We start from the raw sequence: 6,153 nt of genomic DNA on the forward strand, positions 1-6,153 counted from the left end.
AACTACTGAGAGTGGAGAGTTGCTGATAAATACAATCTCTGAAAACAAACTGCTTCTTTGAGTTTTTTTTTTTCTTCCAGAGGAGTGCCTTTTCAGTGAAATCATGTCATTGGAGAAGAAAGGAAATGGAAGGGAATGTGAAGGAGGGCCAGGTGCAAAGGGCACATCTACTTGTAATGGTTTGTGCAATGGATTATTCATCATTGATTTTCTGCATTTACCAAGAAAGGGCCAGCCAAATTTTAACCTAAGAAGTCACGTTTTACAAAATTGCTTCCCAAAAAGTCCCCCGACTCCTGCAAATAATCTGCTATTTTTAAGGTTTCAATAATTCTAATTACAATTGTACATTTACTTCCTATAAGGTCTCCCAGGGTACTTAAAACATCAATTGTATTGCTCTAATATTGGCTGGAATTACATAAACTCATTGTGGTAATACCTGCTTCTCCATGAAAACGCAAAAATGAATTTGTTATACTATTGCTCTCAGTTTCTTAGTAGACAGAATCTGTCAAAACATGAAGTGTAGAAAGTAATACAGTAACAAAGGGAATCTTTGTGGAAATCCTGACAACCATGTTGTGCATGTGTGTACAAGTGCAGGACCCAGGAGTAGGAACGTTTAATAACATGAGCCACCCAGGATTCAGCCAACCTGCCTCTTGGTAACAGAATTCGATTTTCTGTTGGGTAGCTGCCTTTTACCCTGTGGAGCCTAAAAGGTTCTGGAAAATCTGACCCTGGGCCCCACATAACCCATCAGCTCCAGGGAGTCATTTTAAGCCATCTTCATATTTCATCTCATTGGTTACAGGGATTAAATTAGTGATGGGCTTGAAACCCAATTCCAACTATGAGAAATGAGAAGTCTGTTAAGGTTTCTGAGAAAAAAGCTTCCTCACTTTTCCACAGAAGCTATCCAAAAAGACATACTCTTCCTGCTACACCTCAATGTGGCAGTTTTTAGCAGACATTTCACAAATATAAAGAGGACCAATTTGGGAATATGGAGAAGAGAGGGAGTGGTGTAACCTTGGCGTTCCTTTTATGGTTTAGGCGTAATTGAGTTTCATTTCTTGTTACTTGCAACCAAACAAATCAAATACAGTAAACCTGTGAGTGTGCATATATGTATAAAGATGTGTGTGACACACTTATATGTGCATGTGTTATGTGTATTCATACATGTATTATGTAGCTGTAGGTGTGAGTAGACGTGAAAGTAGATGTGTGCATACATGCATGTATGCATGTACGGTTCACATGTGTCTATGTATCATAAATCCCTCCACATAAAGGCACTTCAAAACCTGTACTGGATATTTTTTCTGGCTGTCTTGAATGCTGGCCCACATCACCAGCCTGGAAATGAAGATATATGTGAGATAATTAATGGCAGGCTCAAGAGGGATTCAATTGCATTATTTGCATTTATTTATTGAAGGCTGTACACCCCATAAGATTTAGCATGAAAGAAATCTAAAACAACAGCAGCACATCACTCAACCTTTCAGAAAGCCATACTGCTGTATAATTAAGGATTTGCTATTGAGTAATTTTCAAAACAAACAAGAAATGTTCTGCCCTTCAAGGTGTTGACAGGCTGACACTAACAATGGCAAACAAGTAATCACAAAACCCACTCAATATCATGCAAAGCTCAAGCGTTAGCCTAGTGCTTTAAGAATAAAAGGCAGTCAGTAGAGGCAGGGCCCTTGGAATCCCTTTGGGTGCCTTCCAACAAACACTCACAGCTGTGGAGTCGAGTTCCAGCAGCAGCGTCTCTCAGGACATTGTTCCCAGTGCAGCTGCTAGAAACTCTCTACTTCATCGATGTGATTCAGATTCCTCAGATATGTTATTTACACAAACTTGGACTTGGCCAATCATCTTCCCAATAAAAATGCCTCCCTCAAAACAAGCAAACTCCACTGTATTCCTACAGAGTATCTGGAGAAGTGTTCAGCTGAACTGAGATTATGGTGAGCCTCAGGGACAAAATTTAGGGAACTGTACACTCTCACTGCAGCTCCAGGGTTAAATACCAGCAAGAGAATACTCAAGTTTAAAGGCCTTGCTGTAGACATGAACTGGTGTTATTTCTGAACTGTTTGTGGCAACGCACAGGTGTGCCACATGCCTCAGGACTAGGCTGTAGCTAATCCCCCTAAGTCCCATGAGGATTTGCACACTGGAGAGGATCTTTGATTATTAATCTTGTTTCAGAGATTGGGTTTGGAACTTCAAAAGCACTTTCCCCCCACAGTAAATCGAGCAAGGTATTGGAGGCCCATGATCTGGAAAGGAAGCATGAAAGAACAAAATCAAGCCAAATAAAGTTAAAAAAAAAAAAAGTGAAACAGAACAATGTCGGTGATGGTAAAATTATTTTAGATCAACCAGATTAGAAAACCAGCACAGCTTTAGAACTGGGAGAATCTGCCCAGACCTTTCTCTCTTGGGTCCATAATTAAAGACTGCTGCAGAGCCTGGATGCCATCTGAACCCTTCATTTATCCTCCTCCTGCTTCCTGCCACCTGCGGCCCCTTACAAACACTGTGGACTCTGATTCTTTGACATGTCTCGTGTATGTCAATTTGCCTTCATTTCTGTGCCCTCTTCTCTAACCAAAATCAATAGAAACCCTTTCAGGGCTGGAGAGGTTTAAAACGGCTCCCAACATCCAGTTTTGCTCCATTCCCACATACTCTCCTGCAGCCCGAGCCCTTTCCAAAACACGCATTGTTCAGTGATTGCCCCTGTCCCTCAAGTTCAGACTTCTTGATATCGACAAGGCCTGTATGATCAGTTTCCTGTCTCCTTCTGTTTACATGCATACCAGTGTTCCTCTCATAAGCTGATTTAACTTTTTTCAGCTTTTCAAATCTACTACGATCCATGCTCTTTCTTGGCCCTGACCCTTCACAAACGATGTTTCCTTGTCTGGAACTTGTCTCTTCCTTATCTTGGCTAATTTTTACTTATCTTCCATTGACCAGTTCAAGGTTACTTCTTTGAGAACACACCCCCCAGGACAAGCCAGGTCCCCCAGCAGGGTGTTTCCATTGTCCCTTTCATGCCTCTTTGCATAACACTCATATAACATTTTGATTTAAAACTTGTTTAGTCACCTGTCTTCCTCGTTAACTCCTAACTTCTCTGAGAGTAAGGATGATCTTAATCAGGCAAGCTAAGAATTAAAGACTCATTGGGGCGGGGCGCAGTGGCTCTCGCCTGTAATCCCAGCACTTTGGGAGGCCGAGGTGGGTGGATCACGAGGTCAAGACATCGAGACCATCCTGGTCAACACGGTGAAACCCCGTCTCTACTAAAAATACAAAAAATTAGCTGGTCATGGTGGCGCGTGCCTGTAATCCCAGCTACTCAGGAGGCTGGGGCAGGAGAATTGCCTGAACCCAGGAGGCAGAGGTTGCAGTGAGCCGAGATCGCGCCATTGCACTCCAGCCTGGGTAACAAGAGCGAAACTCCATCTCAAAAAAAAAAAAAAAATATGCATTGTGTCTTTTTTCTTTTTTTCATCAATTCATTCACCAAAAATATATGGAGCATTTACTATGGAGCCAGCCACCATGCTTAAGTCTAGAAAGATGACGGTGAAGCAAGCAGACCCGGTTAGTCCCTGAACATATGGCCCAGATTTAAATTCTCCTACGGTCTACTAATTGAAGTTCCCCAGCTTTGTTTTAATAGCCTCCCATTTTTACTCCTTGTTACTTGGGGAAGAATCTAAGAGTAAGTAGACAATTATCTCTAGTTTTCTAGAGGTAATGCCTCCTCCCTACACCTTATAGACTCAGAGTTGAGAAACAAAACGGAGAGGCAGAGGGAAGAGTATACCGAAACTATGGGATGTTGCCTTGCTCTGTTGTGTTCATCAGGTCATTGATGGAGAAAGGAAACCTCTGGGAGCACTGACTGGTGAAATCACGATTTAAGCTCAGGGAGCAGGCAAGGATGGTCCTCAGTGGACTTCATCAGAAAAAAATGGAAGGTTTCTAATCTTAGTGTAGTTGTTGCAAAGCTCCATCCACCGGCTGTGGTGTTCTGATTGTGAAGGGCATATCTCTGGCTCTACACCCAACAGAAAGCCTCTTCTCTCCATCTTCTGTAAGGCAACATTGTACCATACTCACATTCTCTTTTTTGGGGGGAATTCTGAATTGACCAATGGTACATGGCACAATAAGAGCCCTGAACTTAACGTTTCTATCCATAACATTTGGGGTTACAATATAATCTGTTCATTTTAAGTGGTTATAAAAGATTATTATATTCTCATCTCATGTGTGTTTTATGTGTTTGCATTCTTACTAATGATTTTTTTGCATCGCAATGCTCATATACAATAATCAAAATTCACACAGGATAAGCAATATATTTGTATTCTTCCTGAAATCAAGGGGGAGGTCATAAAATAGGCACCAGCAGTCACAAATCAGTGGGAGGAAGCTTGTGACAAATGTGGATTCTTGAAAGCTTTGTTTTATGGCAAACCTCTCAGGTGATTAGCGGTTCTTTGAAAAGACGCACAATGCTGACACCAATGAAAAGAGAAAGCACAAAGTCATTACAACTAGGATAAAAACAAAAGTTCTAGCTTCTTATAATGACAGAGCTTGATGACGGCAGGTTTACCCTGTTGCCAACTTCAATTGCAAACTCAAATGTAACGCCTAGAACAACGTTTTGAAGGACCTGAAGATTGTGCAAAAGTGGGTAGAAGCTGGAGAAGTTTCACACTATGAAAGAAGCGTTGATCGTTTCTTAATTGGGAAAGTGATTTGAATATTGAGTTAGTATTTTCAAATTACAGGTGACACTCTTTTCTAGAATAAGGAGGAGTAGGGGCATAGACTTTGTCAACCGAGAAGCCAGACATGAGGCACAGTTTGGCTGTTTTCTAGATATGGCTTAAGCTCGGTGCATTTCTTGACCATCTTGTTACATTTCTTGGTGCATTTCTTGACCATCCTAAACCAAAGTGTTTATGCCTGTAAAACAGTGATCATCACTTCTCATTCACAGGATTGTCGTGGGAATTAAATGAGATGATACATGTGAATCCCTGAGAATAATTCCAGATCCATAGCTGGTACCTTTTCAAAAATAGCCATGGGTAGGGCCTTGCTATTTACTCAAAGTAGTAGCTTGGGTTTCGGATGATTCTTAAGAGAGTATAATCTGGGTTTGTCGGGCGTTATTTTCCTAAGAACACAATATCTAATATAAGCCAGCTGACAACAGGGTATGATCCAATGGTAATAAACTAGGGGAAGATTAGCAAGTCCTGTTTGTTCACATTTTTCTCCGTGTTCCTGAGTCTTCTGAGACAAGGAATTTTTTTTCTCTTGGTATTGGGAGGGTGTCCCCACATGAGGGCCTTATGACCTACTTCAGGGAAGAAGTGCAGGAAAAGGTCAGAGAGTGACCTTCCCAGATTTTATGACCTGCTTCAGGGGAGATTAGTGAGGGGAAGGTGAGAGTGACTTTCCTGTGTCTCCTGTTTTCTCCAATGTCAGTGTGTTGTATTTCGGAGTAATATTGTCCTGAAATTCCGTCATAACCTAAAACAAACAACCCTTGCCATCATTCATTTTCATATTCCAAACGATATTTGCACTGAAGGGTGACAGGATGTGCCGCCCCAGAGCATGCCACTTTGGCATAAGGATTATTTTGAGCTCAAGGTGCTTAAAAAAATAGCAGAAACACAAAGGACAGTCTGCCCTCTCTGTACCAAGAAAAAGGAAATATTCTTGTCACCAGAGACAGGAGAGAAGGCCCATGTGAAAGATGCCTACCTTACACCAGGAGAGAAGAAACATTTTTGTCACAAGAGACAGGCAGTCGAGGCTGAGAAAAATCTGTACAAACATATCTTGCTATAACTCTTACCTTCCTTCAGCCTCCCCATGTATTTTAGTTAGTTTTGCACAATTGCCATTTTTTGTTCTACCTAGTATATAAGCACTCAGGTTTTGCCACATCTCTGGGTCTTTGTTTCCTTACAGGGGCTCCCATAGACGTGTAAAAATCTGCATGTTTTCCTCCTGTGAGTCTCTTAGGTCAGTTTAATTCTCAGGCCTAGCCAGAACCCTAGGAGAGTAGAGGTAGACTTTGTCTCCATG

This window comes from Callithrix jacchus, chromosome 3 (genome assembly GCF_049354715.1).
Source record: "Callithrix jacchus isolate 240 chromosome 3, calJac240_pri, whole genome shotgun sequence".
NCBI lineage: Eukaryota > Metazoa > Chordata > Mammalia > Primates > Cebidae > Callithrix > Callithrix jacchus.